Raw genomic sequence first — 22668 nt, forward strand, 5'->3', positions numbered from 1 at the left:
ATGTACCAAAGCCAGTAATTTCATGACTTTTTAAAGTAGGAATAAGGATTTGAATGTCACTGCAACACAAGTAGGTTGCAAGATTAGTAACTACATAGTAGTGACACTATTTGGTAAAATTTGAACACTTTATATCGTATTTAGAATGTTAAAAGAGGACTAAAGTATTCAAATGCACGTAACCCTCCAACATGATTAAGCAAAATAAACAAGTCTTTAAGGAAGTTTCAACCTTCTGTTTTTGTTCCTGAGTTGGCACTGAGAATTTCTAATGACTGGAGGTAATTTTCAGTATGATTTATACCACTCTGTCAGATAAGTAATAATTGTCAGCTATTCTGATAGGCAAAATAAATACTATGACTTTTTTTAAAAATAAATTTATTTTGGGGCTGTTTTGGGTCTTTGTTGCCGCACGTGGGCTTTCTCTAGTTGCGGCGAGCGGGAGCTACTCTTAGTTGCAGTGCGCGGGTTTATTGCGGTGGCTACTCTTGTTGCGGAGCACAGGCTCTAGGCATGAGGGCTTCAGTAGTTGTGGCACATGGGCTCAATAGTTGTGGCTCGTGGGCTCTAGAGCAGAGACTCAGTAGCTGTGGCGCACAGGCTTAGTTGCTCCGCGGCATGTGGGATCTTCCTGGACCAGGGCTTGAACCCGTGTCCCCTGCATTGGCAGGCAGACTCTCAACCACTGCACCACCAGGGAAGCCCCGCGGGGGCCACTCTTAATCGCGGTGCGCGGGCCTCTCACTATCGCGGCCTCTCTTGTTGCGGAGCACCGGCTCCAGACGCGCAGGCTCAGTAATTGTGGCTCATGGGCCCAGTTGCTCCGCGGCATGTGGGATCCTCCCAGCCCAGGGCTCGAACCCGTGTCCCCTGCATTAGCAGGCAGACTCTCAACCATTGCGCCACCAGGGAAGCCCCTGAAGTGAATTTTTATGTGGATGGGTGTAAAGGGGCAAAGAATAATTCTTTCTGAAATACTTAATTGTAGGCCTAAAATTTAAATCTATGGGCAATTTTAAGTGTTGCCTGTCAAGGCTTATTAGGGATTTCAAACAGGTAGGATGAAAATTATTAAACATATAAATACACATACTGTGTGCCACTTTTCTAAGCCTTTTACAGTTTTACAATAATATTTGCACTTTGCTTACTGAGTTCTGCAACGGTATTTGACTTGATACTCTTTATGGTAACTGGGTTGAAATGGTTCCAGTTGAAAATATAAATAATCCTATGATTATTTTCCCCCTACATCTTACGACAGATATTTAATGAAAGGAAGTATGAAAAGACCACATCTTACTTCAAAATTAGTGAGATGGAGCCCCTCCCTCTTACTGTTAATGTTTACAGTTTTAAAAATTCTAGGATTTTGCTGCTTTTTAAAATGACAAATTGGAACAGGAATAAAAAATACATTTTTTTCTGAAATGCTTTCTGTACTGCTTATTTATTGCATTGTATTGCTACATTTTAGGCATCTCAATTCTGTCTAAACTCAGGGTGATAGATACTTTAATATTCTTTGCATCCTTGGAATCCTGTAAGTTTTTAAGATCATGGACAAATGAATAAATAAATGGGGAAGTGTTTGAGAGCTTTAAATGGCGATGTGAAGGTAGTGTGAGGTGAGATCCCTGCCCCAACTCAAATACACTCATACATAAAGATTATGAATTTAAAAGCATGAATTAAAAAAAAATTTGAGATCATTATTTTGGGGGGGATAGCTTTCCATTTATTTGTATCTTCAATTTCTTTCATCAGTGTCTCGTAGTTTTCAGTGTACACGGTATTTCACCTCCTTAGTTAAGTTTATTCCTAAGTGTTTTATTTTTTAAAAAATTATTTTTATTTTTGAATTTTTGAATTTTATTTTTTCATATAGCAGGTTCTTACTAGTTATCTATTTTATACATATTAGTGTATATATGTCAATCCCAATCTCCCAATTCATCCCACCACCACCCCCCCACCACTTTCCCCCCTTGGTGTCCATACGTTTGTTCCTACATCTGTGTCTCTATTTCTGCCCTGCAAACCAGTTCATCTGTACAATTTTTCTAGGTCTAAGTGTTTTATTTTTTTCATGTGATGCATTTATTTTTTTCATGCTATTGTAAATGGGATTTTTAATTAATTTCCTTTTCAGACAGTTCATTGTTAATATGTAGAAATGCAACTGGTTTTTATATGTTGATTTTGTATCCTGCAACTGTACTGAATTAGGGTGCCAAAAATACACAATGGGGAATGGATAGTCTCTTTAACAAATGATGTTGGAAAACTAGGTAGCCACATACAAAAGAATGAAATTGGGCCTTTATCTTACAGCACACACAAAAATCAACTCAAAATGGATTAAAGACTTAAATGTAAGACTTGAAACTATAAAACTCCTAGAAGAAAACATAGGGGAAAAACTTCATGACATTGGTCTTGACAATGATTTCATGGATATGACACCAAAAGCATACGTAACAAAAGCAAAAATAAGCAAGTGGGACTACATCAAACTAAAAGGTTTTCACACACCAAAGGAAACAACAGAGTGAAAAGGCAATCTAACGAATAGGAGAAAATATTTGCAAACTATATATCTTATAAGGGGTTATGCTCCCCAAAATATAAAGAATTCCCACAACTCCACAGTAAAAGTAATAACTCAATTTAAAAATGGGCTAAGGGGGCTTCCCTGGTGGCACAGTGGTTAGGAATCCACCTGCCAATGTAGGGGACACGGGTTCGAGCCCTCGTCCAGGGAGATCCCACATGCAGCGGAGCAACTAAGCCCATGTGCCGCAACTACTGAGCCCGCGCGCCTAGAGCCTGTGCTCCGCAACAAGAGAAGCCACCGCAGTGAGAAGCCTGCGCACCTCAACAAAGAGTAGCCCCCACTCACTGCAACTAGGGAAAGCCCGCACACAGCAACAAAGACCCAATGCAGCCAAAAATAAATAAATAAAAAAAAATGGGCTAAGGACTTGATTAGACATTTCTTAAAGATATACAAATGGCAAACATATATGAAAAGATAATCACTAATCATCAGGTAAAAGCAAATCAAAACCACAATATCACCTCAAACATGTTAGAATGGTTATGAACAACAACAACAAAAAAGCAAGTGTTGGCAAAGATGTGGAGAAATTGGTACTCTTGTACACTGTTGGTGCAGCTGCTAAGGAAAACAGTATGGAAGTTCTTCAAAAAATTAAAAATATAACTACCATATGATTCAGCAATCCCACTTCTGGGTACTTATCCAAAAGAACTAAAGAGACATTAGCACTCCCATGATCACTGCAGCACTATTCATAACAGCCGGGGTGTGGAAAGCACCTAAATGTCCATCAACAGACAAATGGCTAACGAATGCGTATATACATACAGTGCAATGTTATTCAGCCTAAAAAAGAAGGAAATCCTGCAGTATGTGGCAACATAGATGAACTTTTAGAACATTATGCTAACTGAAATAAGCTAGTCATAGAATGACATATACTTCATGGTTCCACTTAGATGAGGTATCTAAAATAGTCAAACTCATAGAAGCAGAGAATAGAATGGTGGTTGCCAGGGGCAGAGGGTAGGGGGAAATGGGGAGTTGCTAACCAATGGGTATAAGGTTTCAGTTATGCAAGATGAATAAGTTCTAGACATCTGCTGTACAATCTGCCAGGGAATAAAGTAGCTTTTCCTTGAATGCTAACAATCATGTAAGTTCACTAGTTTCCTCAAAAGAAAATGGTGTGCTCTGCTTCCGTTTCTGGTTTTGCTCCAGTGTTTGGGTTTTCTCCGTGGCCGCCTAAGACGAACCAATTCTTCGGGAAAGCAAAACCCAAGGCTCCGCCGCCCAGCTTGACTGACTGCATTGGTACGGTGGACAGCAGGGCAGAATCCACTGACAAGATTTGTCGGCTGAATGCTGAGTTGGGACAGACCCCTCAGTGTCCCCCGCATCTGTTTTGCAGAAAAGCTTTAGCCTCCTGGGCCTTCCAAGTTTACCGAAGTGTGGTATTCTCACTCAGAACCTAATGTCACTCCTCCAAGCCTCAGCCACCGATTTGTTTTTAAACTTTTGATGCACATCTGTTCACCTTTCTGTTGAAGAAACACGGAAGTGAAGTAAAGCGAATTCCATTTTGCGCGAATGAGCGCGGTTTCCCACGACCTCACCGGAGAGCGCGCAGAGATCATTTTTCAATTGAGGGATGAGGGTAAATTCATCTGGAGTCAGGCTACACAGTCTAACAGGAGCACGTTAATGTCATGCTGTGAGAGGCTGAACTATCCAGAAGAAGATTTATAAGTAGGTCTAAGGTACTTCTTGGCTTCAGGTTAGGAAACTGCAGATTTTGGTGGGGTTTTTTTTGTTTTGTCTTTGGTGAGCGGGAAAGAGGGCTCTCTGCAGCGCCAAAAAGGAAGACTTTCGCTGGCGGCTGTGTATCAGGCCAGGCGCAGAAGGGAGCGGGAGAAGCTTGACTCTAGTCTGGGCGTTTCCCCTTTCACGTGACGCGTCCTCCACCGCCTCGCCGGCTGCTTCCGGCCAGGGCATCACCCGGAAGTGGGGGGGGGGGGAAGGTGGGGTAAAAGCGGCGGCCGGGCAGCTCGGGGAAGAAGCGGAGGGAGGAGTTGGCGACACCGCGGCCGTCGCGGTCGCCGCCGCCGTCGCCGCCATCGCCGCCGCGGCTACTGTGACTTCTCCTGGTGTGTGAGATCGGAGCCTACGCGCCTGGATTTGTCGCCGCCACCGGCTGCGTAGCTCCGGAGGTTTAACCATAGGACAGAAAAAACAGGTAAGTCCTATGTCGGCTTCCCGTCGTCCCCTTCTACAGGAGGGGTGTTCTGTACTGTCAGTCTGTACTACCGAGTGTGGCGAGAAGGTGATTTTAATCTGGGGGAGTTTCCAAACTCTCACTGCTTCACAACTCAGGTATTCACTACACTCTTGTTTTACCTCCTCTAACAAGGGATAGAGGAGGGAAGCTTGGGTCCTGACCCCTGTCGCTTTCTTGTCCCCTCCTGAGGAAGTGTCCTGATCATCCATAGCCCATGTTACCTAATTAATTGAAGGTACAAGAAGGTCTGTGCCCGGTTTTGGAGGTCACATGGACTGATCACCATTATTAATGAAATAATGTAAAGAAATTAGATATTTTGCTTCTTGTCTCGCTCTGGGAGCATGAAGTAAACTGAGAGAGCACTCTTGTTTCCATTTCATTTTGTTTATTCTGACCCCTTACCAGTAAAGTTACTCTCCATCCTTGTTGCACCCTGTGGCATCTTTGTCTTTGACACTTTTTGTTGTAGACGTTGAAGTTATTTATCCTAAGCACCGGCAACTCTTTCATCGTTTCTCAGGTTAATATTATTCAGCATCTGGTTTTTGTTTTAATTACATCCTCTTCATCTACAGTGGTATGACTTTGTATTGAGACTTAAGATGTGCAGAACATTGAATTAGGTGATATTGAGTTGTGGGGGGCGGTAAGGTGTATACACAAGAAATAAGATGAAGTCCCTAGCCTCAAGAGAGTTTGCATTCAAGTTGAGTTCAGTTATGAAGACAATGGATTCTAGCAGCCCCACTTACTGAATAACTACATTGCTTATCTCATCCTTTTTAAAGGATATTTTGAACTGAGATTTTATTTTTTAATCTTTCAAACTTTCTTGTTTCTACAGTCATGACATGAGAGGGTTTTTTCCTTTTTGTACTGAAGGGTCTCACAATGTAGTTCCGGAAAGACAGATACACCCTTTTAATCTCAGTAATGTATATTAGAAACAGAAAGTGTTATGAGAGTGTAGGGAAGGGAGCTTTTGAGCTGGGCCTTGAAAAATGGATAGGATTTAGCTTTGCAGGAATGGAGGTGGGGGACGACAGCCCAGGCACATGAAATAATGTGAGCAAAGGCCGGGGGGGCTGGAAAGATGCGTCCAGCAATACATTGTACATCAACATCTTTAACACAGCCACATCTTCCAAAATGTCACTGTTTAAAAGGAAAAAATATAGAATTCAAAACTGGTAAGCTTACAACCATATCCGACTACCCTCCAGCCAATAAAAAAGCTTATATATAGGAAGAAAACCCATGAAGTGACAAAAGCAGTGTTAATGTGTGAGATTTAATTCTGATGTAAACTCAAATGTAAAAGAGAAAAAAGTAAAGCTTGCTATATTTTAATTCTGATTGAGTGTCGTATCTTAAATATAATTTGGAATCTTTTTAAAAAAATTGCTGGGAATGAATAACAACACTGTCTGAAGTCAGAAGGCGTTCCAGTTTTTCCCCAAGGAATTTCTGTATTTCCTTGTCTCCTCCAAAATGATTTCTCTACTGGCCTTCTTAACCTGATAGAAACTATTTTTTTACAATCATAGTCTTAGAAAGATCTTGATTCTTGACCTTTAGGTAGCGTTAGATTAAACACTAATTCCTCCAAAGGATAGGTTAACAGCCCTGGTCTCTAATGCAGAAGGTTGTTTTTCTTTGAAAAATGCATGCAGAAGTGGTAAAATTTGTTTGAAAATGAGAGAGAGAGCAAGCAAAAATAACCCTAACTAACATACCACAACCTTTACTTCTTGGAGGGATCTAAGGCAACACATTCCTTTTTATAAATTCCTCGTTATAACTGCTTTTATCTACATATTTAAAAATGCTTGGCAAACTTTAATCAAGACTTTTGACATCCCAATGAGTGAAAATAATTTTCTTTCACCAGTTGGGAAAGTAAATTGTGAGGAGAGGTTTGTCTGACATGATACAGGCACTGACATAAATGAGAATAATATTTGGGAGTTTTGTCTCAAAATTCCTTCTACTTATCTTTGTTAAAGGGAAGTTCAGCTTTTAAAGGTTTTACAGTTTTGTTTTTAAACAGAAATCTTTCTTAGGACATAAATCACAGTGAGGGTGGGGGGTGGGAGAGGCAGGCGACAGTTGGCCTATTTCAGTTCAGTCTATTGTCCCAGCAACCATGTGTTTCATTTATAAATCACAGTATTCAGGTTGATTTCACGTGATATAACTTGCTTACTTACTTGCTGAGATAGTATAGCAGAAATAGTGTCACAATACTTTTAGAATGTGTTCCATTAAAGTGAAAGGGTAGGATGTTTCTGGTTTCATAAATATGTTTCTAGTTTCTCCAGCACTATTAGAAAATTATTTCCTGGGACTTCCCTGGTGGCGCAGTGATTAAGAATCTGCCTGCCAATGCAGGGGACACAGGTTTGAGCCCTGGTCCGGGAAGATCCCACATGCCAAGGAGCAACTAAACCCGTGAGCCACAACTACTGAGCCTGTGCTCTAGAGCCCGTGAGCCACAACTACTGAGCCCACTTGCCACAACTACTGAAGCCCGTGCGCCTAAGCCTGTGTTCCGCAACAAGAGAAGCCACTGCAATGAGAAGCCGGCGCACCACAATGAAGAGTAGCCCCTGCTCGCTGCAACTAGAGAAAGCCGGCGCGCAGCAACGAAAACCGAATGCAGCCAAAAATAAATTAAAAAAAAAAAAGAAAAAAGAAAATTGATTTCCTCATCTTTGTGGGCTCATATTTGTGTGGGATATTGGTAGAATACATCAATTTTCACAGATACTTCTATCCTTGAAGGAAATGAGGATAAAATGAGCCAATTAGCTGTGCTTTGGCCTGTGTTTTCCATCTATATTTATAATTATATAGCTGTGGCTGAAGGATTAATTTTTTTTTACCTATTTTTACTTTATAATTCTCTAGTGTAGAAGTCCACTTTTCCAGACCTATAATCAGGAGAACATTTTAACAATTTACTAATTGGAATAAATGGGTTATTCCACATCTTAGGGAAATTGTTTTAGGCTGACCATTTACCTTAGTTGATTTTGTTTGTAAAAAAGTTCAAGTGTTTTGTTTTATGCTCTAGTAATTGCTCCTGATCTGCTTGTGCATTTGATGTCACAACCAAAGCAGATAGGGAACGAATAATACTGGAATTACTTCCTTCCCCTACTCCCACCTGAGTTTGCAGAACACTGTATATTTCTTGTAATTTTGGAGAAATGGTTTCTGATCTCTTGAACGTTCACCTGAAGCGTGCTACCCGCCACTCAGGAGAGGAGGGCATTAAAAGGGCTTCTGTTAAGACCTGAAACAGTGTCAACAGAGGTTGAAGAACAGAGAGGAAGAATTCCACAGCAGAGAGCCCGCTAAACAAAATTCTCAGGACTACTTAGGATAAATTTGTAGCTGATCTCTGGGGTCATGAGGATACTTAAGAGGGAACAGGGGAGGGGCAAGATAGGGGTATGAGATAAAGAGCTACAAACTACTATGTATGAAATAAATAAGCTACAAGGATATTTTGTACAACTCAAGGAATATAGCCAATATTTCATAATAACTATAAGGGAATATAACCTTTAAAAATTGTAACACCTGAAACCTATATAATATTGTAAATCAACTATACCTCAATTAAAAAAAAGATTGCTTAAGGGTTTGTCCACTGTGTTTATTATAAAACTAACCCGTGAATTCCTGTTTCTTAACTTTAGGGCAAATGGTAAGTCATGGGATTTTGAATCTTACTTTTTTTGGAGGGGGGTTGCACATAAGTAAAGGAGACTGGAACTGTTCCTTTGTCTGGTATGAAAAAAATAAATCTGGTACTTTGTCTATTGTTTGCAGTTTGGTAAGTGTTGACATATTCTTTCATAGGGCCAAATTTTATTCCTAGACCTAGCAAGTGGCTAAACTGAGATTTAAAGCCAGTCAGTCTGGCTTCAGAACCTATGCTCTTATCTAACATAAAGGAAGTGTATTTTTTAAAAAAATACATAGACATTTGAGCAAAATTAGGTCTATTGGAATTAAGTTCCTTGTTTGTCCTAAAGAGGGAAACACTCATTTATTTTATTTGAAAGTATGAAAGAGCAAATTGATTTGATGATTAAAAATTAAAGTATCATTACCTCAAAATTTCCTTGGTACTTTCAAATGAAGTTCAAAAGTAAAGACCATAGTTTTGTTTTTAGCTAATTACATTTTTTAACGATAAGCTAAATGACCTAATACTTAAAATGGTATTAGTCTTATTTGTATTCTCAGAGTCTTCCAGGAAAAGAAATGGACTATGTGTTTTTTTCATCTTTACAATAAACACATCTTTGAACTTGGCCAGACTTCGATATTTATAACATGCTTAGAACTTAAACTGTACTAAGAGAACATATAATAAAAGTTAATAAGCAAGCATAAATTGGGACATTGCTGGTTACATTTTCTGGATTATTGGATATTATTCTCTTGATATTTTGAAGGCATAACGTCACCATTGTATTGTGATCTACTGTTTTGGGGAGGCAGTATAATATAGGGTTAAGAGTGGGGCCTCAGGCCCACACTGCCTGGGTTAGAACCCCAGCTCCTCTGTTTACTGCTTATATGACCCTGAGCTGGTCTCTTTCCTTTTGTGCCTCAGTTCCTTCAGATTTCCAAAATGGCAGCAATAACGGTGGGATTTCAATGAATTAATACATGTAAAGCCCTAAGAGCAGTGTGTAGTATGTAGTGATTCACAATTTTTAAAGGTTATACTCTATTTATGGTTATTATAAAGTACTGGCTATATTCCTTGAGTTGTACAATATATCCTTGTAGCTTATTTATTTCATACATAGTAGTTTGTAGCTCTTAATCCCCTACCTCTGTGTTGCCCCTCCCCCCTTCCCTCTCCCCACTGGTAACCACTAGTTTGTTCTCTAAATCTGTGAGTCTGTTTCTGTTTTGTTATATTCACTAGTTTGTTGTAATTTTTAGATTCCACATATAAGTGATATAATACAGTATTTATCTTTCTCTGTCTGATTATTTCACCAAGCATAATACCCTCCAAGTCCATCCATGTTGTTGCAAGTGACAAAATTTCATTCTTTTGTATGGCTGAGTAATGTTCCATTGTGTGTGTGTGTGTGTGTGTGTGTGTGTGTGTGTGTGTGTACACCACATCTTTATCCATTCCTCTGTTGATGGACACTTAGGTTGCTACCATATCTTGGCAATTGTAAATAATGGTGCTGTGAACTTTGGGGTGCATATATCTTTTCGAATGTATTTTTGTTCTTAGTAGATATATACCCAGTAATGGAAGTGCTGGGTCATATGGTAGTTCTATTTTTAGTTTTTTGAGCTGCCTCGATAACGTTTTCCACAGTGTATTCAGCTTTTTAAAATTGCGGCATATGTATTGGTGATTAAAAGCACAGACTCTAGACTATGCTTGGGTTCAAATTTTGATTGTGTCCCTTAATAGCTGTGTGACCCTGGGAACGTTTCTTTCCCTCTCTGTGTCTCAATTTCATTATCTGTAAAATGGAGGTAATAATAGTACATATCCCATTGGGTTGTGAAGATTAAAATAGTAAAAAGTATTAGGTATTATTATATATTAATATTTACTGACATAGAAAAATGTTCATTATAGTGTTGTTGATCAATAATCAATAAACATTCTATAATAGGAAGAGAGTTTTATTTGATCCAAACTGAGGGCTATAGCCCAGAGACAGCCTCTCAGATGACTCTGAGGAGCTGCTCCAGAGAAGCATCGTTTTCAGCATGGTTTTATATCTTGTCAGAATAAAGAACATCAAACAAATCAGGGATACATTCCTTCAAGGTTTCAAAAAAAAAAAAAACCCAAAAAACCAGAACAGATCAGCATGTACACAACTAGTCAGTATGGCATTGGCACCTGGAAAGGAGGCTTATCATTGAATGAGTACCAGCATTGACGTCCAGGAAGGGAAGCATTTAATCTTTATTTTTAACATGGACATTCTTTACTTCCGGTCAGTGTGCTCTTTTCTTTAATAATCAAAGCAGATGTACAGTGTATGTTTGATAGGCCACAAACAGGCTGTTTTAGTTAACATAAAATTCGAGTTAAATCATATATAAGCCAGAATGACTTCCGCATACCTCGATATGTGGACATTTCTTTCATCAGTGTTGAATGAAAAGGAGCATGTTATAAAACAGAATAGCATATCATTTTTATTTAAAATGTGTGCGTATACATACATACACATAACCTCCTAAACTTACACGTACACACACGTATACATCCCTACCTCAAAATTTTAACATTAGTTGTTTCTTGTTGGTGGACTGATTCATTGTTTATTTTTATATTTGCTTGTCTATATTTTCTCTTTTTATCCAGTTGATATTTATTTCTTATTTTTTTAAAAAAAATTATTTATTTTGGCTGTGCCTGGTCTTAGTTGTGACATGTGGACTCTTAGTTGTGGCATGCGGACTTCTTAGTTGAGGCATGCAGGCTCTTAGTTGTGGCATGCAAACTCTTAGGTGTGGCATGCATGCAGGATCTAGTTCCCTGACCAGGGATCGAACCCAGGCCCCCTGCATTGTGAATGCGGAGTCTTACCCATTGGACCACCAGGGAAGTCCCTTCCTTATATTTTAAAGGAAGGAAAAAGACACAATTAAAGCATCTCTTCTCTGAAGTCTTCACTGAACTCCCTTCCTTCATCTCTGAGCCCCTTGAAAGCAGAGCCCATGTCATATTCATTCACCTTTGTATCCCCAGCTGGGCCTAGCACAGAACCTAAAAAGATACTGGGCACTTAGCAATGTTTGTAAGGTTAAGAGGAGATGGAATTATGTGACAAGCACTTTACATATGTTATCTGATATACTCCTTTTAACAGTCCCATGAGTAAGAGTTATCTGTATTTTTCTGATGAGGAAACTGAGTGTCAGAGAGATCAAACAATTTGCTGGAGGTCACAGAGCTAATAAATAACAGAATTTGGATTCAAGTCCAAGTCTGTCTGATGCCAAAGATGTATGTCCAGTTAATGAATTGCCTAATGAATATACCTGTTGTCTTCAAAAAATCTATTTATATATATATATATATATATTTTTTTTTTTTTGGCTGCATCGGGTCTTAGTTGCGGCATGCGGGCTCTTTGTTGCGGTGCACAGGCTTCTCTCTAGTTGTGCATGGGTTCCAGAACACGTGGGCTCTGTTGTTGTGGCACACGGGCTCTCTAGTTGTGGCGCGTGGGCTTAGTTGCCCCGTGGCATGTGGGATCTTAGTTCCCCGACCAGGGATTGAACCTGCGTCCCCTGCATTGGAAGGCGGATTCTTAACCACTGGACCACAGGGGAGTCCCTCCAATGAAATAATTTTTGAAAGATTTCTTTGTAAACAGAAATGTGCTATATGAATGTAAAGTTATGTTATTCTTATTTCCTGCTATAATCCTACCTGCACCCTCGATTCTGACTTGGAAAACCTGCTTTCCTGCTCCCATGTAAGACTTTTTCCTCTCTATTCAGCTGGTGCTTTAGTTCTCCATATATGTCTTTTTATATTGCCCAAGTTCTACCCACTTTTTAGGAACTTGGCTTATAATTATGATATGAAGCTTTTCGGATTAATCCAGCCGTTTCCATCAAACTCAGTATTGGGTGTGCATGTTGAAGAGACTGATTTGCGAGTATCTAGCCAGGTATTTGTTTCGCACCAAAGTATGGCAGTATCATCTTTGAACATAGATACTTATACTTTTCCTAATTTGATCTGTTCATCTTTCTCTGTGCTGTGTTCAACTTTAATGTCCCACATTCATAGCCATACCTTTTTCAAAAGGAGGTGTTGTCAGAATTAGTTTTTAGCTGAAAGATGTTAGTAAGTTCAGTCTGTGTCTTATGTATATGTATGTGTGTGTTTGTGCACATGAACCCTTGATCAGAAGTAGAAAAAAAGGGCAGGTAAGGCAAGAGAAGGAGTGCTTTAATAATTTATTTCAAAGACCCAACAGAATACACTAAACCAAAATTTAAGATTTAGTTATAGCTTGACTCCCCATGGGTTTTTAAGAATTAAGAAGGTGAACCCCCTTTAAATTATTAACTAACTGAAGGGAAGCATCCCCTTTGTGAAAACTGCATGTTTAAAATGGGGAAAAATAGCTCTTTGTAGTAAAGAATATTTTTTTACTCTACCAGAACCAACTTTCTAAAGATTTCAGCCTATTTTATTTTATTTTTTGAACATAAAGCACTCAATTAATTATTATTATTTACAAAATTTTTATTTTATATTGGAGTAGAGCTGATTAAAAATGTTGTGTTAGTTTCAGGTGTACAACAAAGTGATTCAGTTATACATATACATGTATCTATTCTTTTTCAAATTCTTTTCCTATTTAGGTTATTACATAGTATTAAGCAGAGTTCCCTGTGCTGTACAGTAGGTCCTTGTTGGTTATCTATTTTTAATATAGCAGCGTGTACATGTCAGTCCCAAACTCCCAATCTATCCCATCCCTCAACCCTTCCCCCCTGGTAGCCATAAGTTCATTCTCTAAGTCTGTGAGTCTGTTTCTGTTTTGTAAATCAGTTCATTTGTATCATTTCTTTTTAGATTCTGCATGTAAGCGATATCATACGATATTTCTCTTTCTCTGACTTCACTCAGTATGACAATCTCTAGGTCCATCCATGTTGCTGCAAATGGCATTATTTCATTCTTATTATGTGTACCACATCTTCTTTATCCATTGCTCTGTCGATGGACATTTAGGTTGTTTCCATGTCTAGGCTATTGTAAACAGCACTGCAAAGAACATTGGCGTGCATGTATCCTTTTGAACCATGTTTTTCTTCAGATATATGCCCAGGAGTGGGATTGCAGGATCATATGGTAGCTCTATTTTTAGTTTTTTAAGGAACCTCCGTACTGTTCTCCATAGTGGCTGTACCAATTTACATTCCCACCAACAATGTAGGAGGGTTCCCTTTTCTCCACACCCTCTCCAGCATTTATTGTTTGTAGACTTTTTGATGATGGCCGTTCTGACTGGTGTGAAGTGATACCTCATTTTAGTTTTGATTTGCATTTCTCTAATAATAATTAGCGATGTTGAACATCTTTTCCTGTGCCTCTTCACCATCCGTATGTCTTTTTTGGAGAAAAGTCTATGTAGGTCTTCTGCCCATTTTTTGATTGGATTGTTTGTTTTTTTTGATATTGAGCTTCCTGAGCTGTTTGTAAATTTTGGAGATTAATCCCTTTTCTGCAGCATCATTTGCAAATATTTTGGCCTATTCTGTGGGTTGTCTTTTTTCTTTTTTTAAATATTTATTTATTTATTTGGCTGCATCGGGTCTTAGTTGTGGCATACGAGATCTCCATTTCGACATGCGGGATCTTTCGTTACGGCGTGTAGGCTCTTCATTAGGTGCACGGGCTTCTCTCTAGTTGTGGCTTGCAGTCTCCAGAGTGCATGGGATCAGTAGTTGTGGCACGTGGGCTCTCTAGTTGTGGTGTGTGGGCTCTGTAGTTGTGGTGCACGGGCTCCAGAGCACCTGGGCTCTCTAGTTGTGGTGCACGGGCTCTACAGCATGCGGGCTCAGTAGTTGTGGCATGTGGGTTTAGTCGCCCCACGGCATGTGGGATCTTAGTTCACCGACCAGGGATCAAACCCACATCCCCTGCATTGGGAGGCAGATTCTTAACCACTGGACCACCAGGGAAGTCCCTGTGGGTTGTCTTTTCATTTTGTTTATGGTTTCCTTTGCTGTGCAAAAGCTTTTGAGTTTAAGTCCCATTTGTTTACTTTTGTTTTTATTTCCCTTACTCTAGGAGATGGATCGAAAAAGATATTGCTGCGATATATGTCAAAGAGTATTCTGCCTATGTTTTCCTCTAAGAGCTTTATGGTATCTGGTCTTATATTTAGGTCTTTAATCCATTTTGAGTTTATTTTTGTGAATGGTGTTAAAGAATGTTCTAATTTCATTCTTTTACATGTAGCTGTCCAGTTTTCCCAGCACCATTTATTGAAGAGACTGTCTTTTCTCCACTGTATAGTCATTGCCTCCTTTGTCATAGATTAGGTGACCATAGGTGCGTGGGTTTATCTCTGGGCTTTCTATCTTGTTCCATTGATCTATGTTTCTGTTTTGTGCCAGTACCATATTGTCATGATTACTGTAGCTTTGTAGTACAGTCTGAAGTCAGGGAGTCTGATTCCTCCAGCTCCTTTTGTTTCCCTCAAGACTGCTTTGGCTATTCGGGGTCTTTTGTGTCTCCATACAAATTTTAAGATGATTTGTTCTAGTTCCGTAAAAAATGCCATTGGTAATTTGATAGGGATTGCATTGAATCTGTAGATTGCCTCGGGTAGTATAGTCATTTTGATAATATTGATTCTTCGTATCCAAGAACATGGTATATCTTTTCATCTCTTTGTGTCATCTTCGATTTCTTTCATCAGCATCTTATAGTTTTGGGGGTATAGGTCTTTTGTCTCCTTAGGTAGGTTTATTCCTAGGTATTTTATTCTTTTTGATGCAATGGTAAATGGGATTATTTCTTGAATTTCTCAGCCTATTTTAGAGTCTTTGTTTTGTGAGATGACAAAGTTCATCCTAGTGCTTCCTAACAAAGCACAGAATCACAGAACTAAGGAATGAATTCTGAAAAAAAAATCTTCTTGACAATCGTAATGAATTTGCACTTCAAATTCTAAAAATAGTAACTATTGTTGATGGCTATTTGTCTTGATTTCTGTTCAACAACTGTACATTGAGTTTAAAGTAACATTTTTTCTCAGCAATTCAGTGTATTTGATATAGCCATCAGTATTAGGGCTTCTGCTTGTGATAACAAAGCACTTGAAAATTGCCAATTAAAAACTCTTAAGGATGTGAAGTGATGTAGGCCTTCTCTGAATTTGTTCTCATTCATCTATATAAAAATACCTGGCTAAACTGTTGTCCTTGACAATTTTGAATTGCTAGTTCCTTTTTATAAACTGAACTCCCATACATTTCCAGTACATAATTTTTCATCCTTATCTATTCTGATAGTGATTCAACTTTGAACAAGAGGAGCGTTATCATATTTTCACCTTTGTTAACCAAAGTCTGTAAAACAGGACATTAAAGGAATTGAGAAGTTGGGTGTGGGTGGGGATATAGATCTGGGCTATCTTTATGGAGTATTTGATTACTTCATGCTGAAAATTGTTCTTTAGACCTTGATTTGATAAAAAGAAAATTCATGAGAAATATGGACGTTAGGAAAAGTCAAAATATTCTGAAAAATGGATGTGTATTTTTTTTTTAGGTTTTAGTTATACCACATGAATGTTTCAGCTATAAAAATTAAGACAAAATACTTTTTCTATCAACATGTTAGCTGCTTTAAAAAAAAAAGTACTGGCACAATTGATTATATTCTTACCTGATGATAGGGGATATATCTTTGCTTAATCAGCAAAGTGGGTCACCAAGCTATACCACATATGCTGAGTATTACAGTATCCTCCAACATGAGTTGAATGCTGGCGTGTATGGGGTTGGTGGTATAAATCTACTTGGTACCTTTTTGGTTTGGCTGATTAAATAGTGTTAAAGAAGACAGAGTTATAGACTTCATCTCTGTGGGAGGCATTTGTCCTTTGGAGTCATTAGCTATACCTCTAACTCTGCTGCACAGTTTTCTGAATGCAGTCTGTTAGTTAAGAGGGAGGGTAGTCCAGAGAAAAAATATCTCAGTAAAAAACCATCATCAATGGATAAAGCAGCTGTGGTATATATATACAATGGAACATTACTCAGCCATAAAAAAGAATGAAATTTTGCCATTTGCAACAACATGGATGGACTTGGAGGGCATTATAGTAAGTGAAATACGTCAGAGAAAGACAGTTACTGTATGATATCACTTATATGTGGAATCTAAAAAATACAACAAACTAGTAAATATAAAAAAACAGAAACAGACTCACAGACATAGAGAACAAACTAGTGGTTACCAGTGAGTGGGAGGGGCAATATAAGGGTGGGGGAGTGGGAGGTACAAACTATTGGGTGTAAGATCTGCTCAAGGATGTATTGTACAACATGAGGAATATAGCCAATATTTTGTAATAACTGTAATTGGAAAGTAACCTTTAAAATGTGTATAAAAATTTAAAAATTAAAAAAATATATATTTTGGTTAAAACCAAAAAAACAAAAACCCCATTATCAATGCCAAAGCCCTTGTTCTGCTTATAGAAGAGTCTATAATATCCAGGCTTTCAAAGACATCATACATATTTTCATTGTATCACTTAACAGTGGAGGCTGCACTTAGAAACTTATTCCTTTGGATTTCTGGAATATTCTACTCATAATGTCTCTCCGGTTTCAACTCTAGATCCCTTTTTGCCTTTATCTCCAGACTCTTTTGTCTCAAAACATTTCGGTCTCAGAGAACCAAAGGAAAACCTTGGCTCACTGTATACATTTGTAGAAAGTAATAGAGCTTTTTTTTTTTTTTCCATCTCTGTAAAGTGATCTTAACAAATGCCTCTAGAGTTATAGATTTTTGGTTTTGGAATTAAAACGTAACAACTTTGGGGGGTTTAATAAGATCTTCTATATTGAGTAGAGAAGTTTTAGGTGAGCCTCTGGGAATCCCATGAAATTGCCTCCAAGTGCAACCCATGGTCTTTTGTGATCTATAGTACCTTTTATTGATCATCCTTGAGAAATGAGGCATTTTGCAGAAGTTAATTTTCCAGATAGCTGAAGTCTACCCTTTAAATATCATTATAAAAGTAATACATGGGGTTAAACATGGTCAGCTGACTGCACATGTTTAGCTCTTGTCCTTCTCAAACTCCACTAATATGTCAGTAAACAACTTTTAAAAGGCTTAAACCTGCAAGGACAAATAGAACAGGAGAGGGACATCAGCACAGGTGTGGTTTGAACACATCATTGGAAGGTAGGAAGCAGAGGAAGGGGGGGCCCTGCCTGCAGAAGGATATCAATGAGAAGTGAGTTCTTTTATCACACAGTACTCATGAGAGGCTTAGAACTTGAAGGTAAGTGGTTTTTCCTAAAAGGTAAGGAGGTGATCCAGGGCTAAAAATAAGGGAAATGTTTTAAAAACTGACAGAATGGGGTTGGACCCCTCAGGTCTCTTCCATTTTCTGCTGCAGTAAGGTGATCCACCTGCCTGCCCCCCACCCCCACCTGCCCTGGGTGGTAGGAGACCAGGAGGAGAGTCTCTGGACTAAGTGAACCTGAAAGGCTCTGAGCTCTCAGATGATGGGCAGAGTGGAGGACACTGAAACACAGGGCTGAGAACAGGGTGATTGAGTGGAAGGCTGCAGACTGAATGGTCAGCCCCTTCCCCTCACCTTGCTCCAAACATAGTGTCCTGGTATATGCTTCCCAGGCAGGAGATTGGAGAATTCTTCTCTTGAAAAACAAATGACCCTAGAGAAAAGAATTCCAGACACTAACATGTCAGTGTTCTACAATGAAAAAGACAGCTAGCTGCTAAAAGCATGGGCTCTAGAACTAGATTTCTTGAGTTTGAATTCAGGCTTAGCTACTTACTAGCTACGTGACCTTGCTAAAGTTACTTAACCTATTTGTGCCTCTGTGTTCCCATCTGTAAGATGGGGGTAATTGTAGTGTTTACCTCAAGGTTGTTGTAAGGGTTAAATTAGTTAATACATGCAAAGTACTACTCATAGTAACCACTCAATAAATGTTAGCTGCAGAAAGAGGTGGTACCCAGGGACTTCCCTAGCTGCCAAAGGTAGTTCTAGAATTTAGATGATATCCCATGGTGACCAGTGGCCTTTTTGACTTAGGGTGGAAGATGGGTTCGGAACAGAGGCTTTGACCCCACAGAAGGTACCTTACCCTAGTCTCTCTCCCTCATCCCCAACTCTTTCTTTTAGGAACACTTTTGAGCTATAAGGCTGGCTCAGCATTGAGCTCTTCTAATTCATTTATTCTGTAAATGTTTATTGGGTGCCTGCTCTATGCCAAGGACTGTTCAAGCTGCTGGAGCGACAGCAGTGAAGTAGGTCGATAATAATAGTAGCATTTACTGAGTGCTTATTGTGTGCTAGGTTTTGCTAAGTGCTTTATATAAAGTCATTTAATTCTCATAACGACCCTATGAAACAGATGCTATTACTATCCCTGTCTTACAGATAAGGAAACTGAGGCAGAGAGCTTCAGTAATATGCCCGAGGTCACACAGCTAGGAAGCCGCAGAGATTGGAATCATATTCAGTCAGTCTGGCTCTCGAGTCTGTCTTTTTAACCGTTATGCCTCCCTACTCTCATGGAGCTTACATTTTGGAAGGAGAAGACACTAGATAAGTAAACAGAGAAAATAGATATCAAATAGCAATAAGTGGTAATGATGAAATATAAAACAAGAAGATTGTGATCCAGAGGGACTGGCAGAGGGTAGCTTTTGACGAAGTGGTCTATGTTTATGAGCATCAGATGAGATAAGTTACAGTTCTCTAAGAATTGATTACTTAGAGTATTGCTGTCTCTGCAGATTTGCAAAATGCTCTTGCCATGATTTGATTCCTAATGCTACTTACACATTTTAATATTGCTAATAAAAAACAATAGCAGTTCATGTGCACTGATGGCTTACTGTGCATGGGACTATACTAAGCAATTTGCATAGATTGCCTCATTTTAACCTCATAGTAATGTTATAATTATTCTTATTTTCAGCCATGGAAAACTGAAGCTTAAAGAGAAAAAGTGACAGGCCCAGGGCTTAAAATGTGGCAAGTAGCAGAGCTAGGATTAAAACTAAGGTAGCCTGATTCCAGAGCTATTGTTCTTAAATACTTACCATTTTATAGATGAAGTGATATGTCCAAGGTAACTCTTTTTTATAAACAAGAATAGCTAAGTTTTATAGAGATTCAAAATACTATTCTAAGCATTACTGGGTCTTCACAGTAACAAAGAGGCTTATGCATATTTTGGAGCTTTGAGATAGGATAAGTAACGCATTTTGAGTGAATGAGCTTCTAGTGCTATATGATTTTATCACCCCAAATTGAAAATTTTATTCACATGAATTAATATGCATGTTATTTCAGCACAAAGCCAGAGCCAGGGTTTGACACCAAGCCATTTGACTTGAGGTGTAGAGGTGTTACCCACTCCACTGCAAGGTAAAAGATAGCATATAGCTTATCTTGCTTCAATGTACGTTGGGAAATCAATCTAGTGAAATTACATTTAACAATCCCCAAGGAATGTTTGTTAAATTATTTGTAATTTCCTAAAACTTTTATATATCTCAAAATAAAAGCTGAACAGAGAGTTTTTCTTCATGGATTTGGAAACAGTGTAAGGGAATGGTCTGGAGTGAGAGCTCTTGGGTCAGATTGTCTGGTGGTTTTCTCTCATCTTCACTCCTTGATTTACTGACTCAAACATGAACTTGAACAGGCAACTTTGCCCTCTAAGCCTCAGTTCCCTTAATTGTGAAAGAAGCATAGTATAGTTTCTTCCTTATAAGTATGAAGACTAAATGAGACAACCTTTCTATAAAATGCTGGGCAATGTCCCTTTTGGCTGGCTACCTCTCGTCTTGGAAATGGACCCTCATTCATCATCCATGGGTCCAAAGTGAAGCTTTGGCTCCATTACCTTGGTTTCACTGCTGCCAAACAGTGTCTGTGAGCTTTAGAACAGAGAGTTTCCTGACATATTGTTGCTCGATGGCAGTTTTTTCTTTTTATTATGGTAAAATTATATAACAAAACTTACCATTTTTAAGTGTACAGTTTGGTGACATTAAGTACATTCACATTGTTCTGCAACCAACCATCACCACCATCCATCTCTGGAACTTTTTTTATCTTCCCAAGCTAAAACTCTGTACCCATTAAACAGAATTGATGGCAGTTTTTATTTGTTCTCAGCTTTATGTCCGAGGCTGCTAGTTAGGAGAAATGTTACTCTATATAAGGAAAGACATAAACAAAGAAATGTGATTAAAAATCTGTATTATCCCCAAAGCATAATCCATAAATGAAAAAATGGATACATGGACTTTATTAAAATCAAAAACTTTTGTTCTGTGAAGCAAAATGAAAAGTCAAGTCACAGACTGGGATAAAATATTTGCAAAAAATTATATCCAGAATAAAATTTTAAAACCCTTAAATATCAACAATGAGAAAATAAACAATCCAATGGGCAAAAGATCTGAATAGACACTTCACCTAGAAGATACACAAATAGCAAATAAAGGAAATGCAAATTAGGCAGATGCAAATTAAAACCATTAGAGAAATGCAAATTAAAACCACAGTGGTGATTGTAACCAATGTACCAATCTGATTCAGGATGTTGATAGTGGGGGAGGTTGTATGTGGGGGCGAAAGGAGTAAATGGGAAATCTCTGTACTTTTCATTCAGTTTTGCTCTGAATCTAAAAATGCTCTGAGAAGTAAAGTAAAAAAAAAAAAAAATCACAATGAGATACTATGATGCACCTATTAGAATGTCAAAACAAAAAACCGGCAATACCAAATGTTAGCAAGACAGAGCAACTGGAACTTTCATACATTGCTGGTGGGAATGAAAAATGGTATAGCCACTTTGGAAGACAGTTTGTTAGTTTCCTACAAAATTAAACATATTTTTACCATATTACTCAGCAATCTTACTTCTAGGTATCTATCCAAGAGAAATAAAACTTATGTTCGTACAAAAACCTGTTACATGAATATTTATAGCAGCATTATTCAGCGTTAGTCACCCCAAATTGGAAACAACCCAGTTATTTCAACTGATGGATAAACAGATTGTTGTATATCCACACTGTGGAATATTACTTTATGACAAAAAAAGGAACTACCTGTTGATTCATGCAATAACATAGGTGAATCTTAAAATGCATTTAGCTAAGTGAAAGAAGCCAGACTTAAAAAGGCTACATAATGTATGATTCCATTCATATGACAATCTGAAAAAGCAAAACTATAGGAAGGGAAGGAGATCAGTGGGTGCCAGGGTTTGGGCGTGTAGGGAAGTTTTAGTTTATAAAGGAGCAGCACGAGGGAAGTTTGGAAGTAATGGGATGGTTCTCTCTCCCTCCCACCCCCGCCCTTTCTTGCCAGCTCTCACCAAATTAATAGACATGCTGTTGGTTAGTGTTAATATTTGTTCTGATCTGTCAGCTCTCACAGGCAGAAATAAAGGGAACGAATTATCCTTTTAAGACCTATATTATCAACTTGGTAGCATATAAAGTGCAATTCAATTAATGAAAGTAAATGTAACTTTATTAACTCTCGTATCATGTGGAAAGTCATAGAAATGCCCTTTTCAGTTAAAAATGGGGAATCATATATTAACAAAACAAAACAAACAAAAAAGCCTTTTCACTTTACTGGAATTTGCTGGTCATACCAGAAAAAGTTTTACTACTGCTAGGTCATTCAGTAGACAGTTTGTGCAAGTTAATGATAAATTTTGGGAGCATAATCTCTACTTGAACTTCTTGGACTCTTACAGAAAAGCATTTATCTTGCACTCTAGGCAGCTGAAGATGGAAGGTGCTAACAAGAGATAAGTACTTTTCTTTCAAAAGTATCCTGAAATTTTAAATGTTATAGAGAACAAGATTTTAACATACATTTTCAGAAGGCTCATTCAGTTTTAGTGCCTCTTTTTCTAGTAAACTTAAATCTTCTCATAAACATCAGGTATCATATGACCCTTGTGAAACAGCTTGCTAGAACTAGACGTAGCCCAGGATTCTAACAGGATTGGATTAACCAAAGTG

At 38.4% G+C, this 22668-nt stretch overlaps 1 protein-coding gene across 2 annotated transcripts in view; it reads left to right on the forward strand.

Annotated features, from left to right (window-relative positions):
- The first annotated feature begins 4554 nt into the window (after nt 1-4554).
- The window catches only part of ATP7A (ATPase copper transporting alpha), a 148884-nt gene continuing 130770 nt past the window's right edge, over nt 4555-22668 (forward strand). The window contains exon 1 of one of the 2 annotated variants that reach the window (XM_082447358.1): nt 4555-4802. The gene's annotated coding sequence lies outside the window, so the exon portion shown is untranslated. The remainder of the gene's footprint in view (nt 4803-22668) is intronic. The other variant, XM_082447357.1, reaches the window with a different exon arrangement.

The sequence above is a fragment of the Balaenoptera physalus genome (assembly GCF_965194825.1).
Source record: "Balaenoptera physalus genome assembly, chromosome: X".
Lineage (NCBI taxonomy): Eukaryota > Metazoa > Chordata > Mammalia > Artiodactyla > Balaenopteridae > Balaenoptera > Balaenoptera physalus.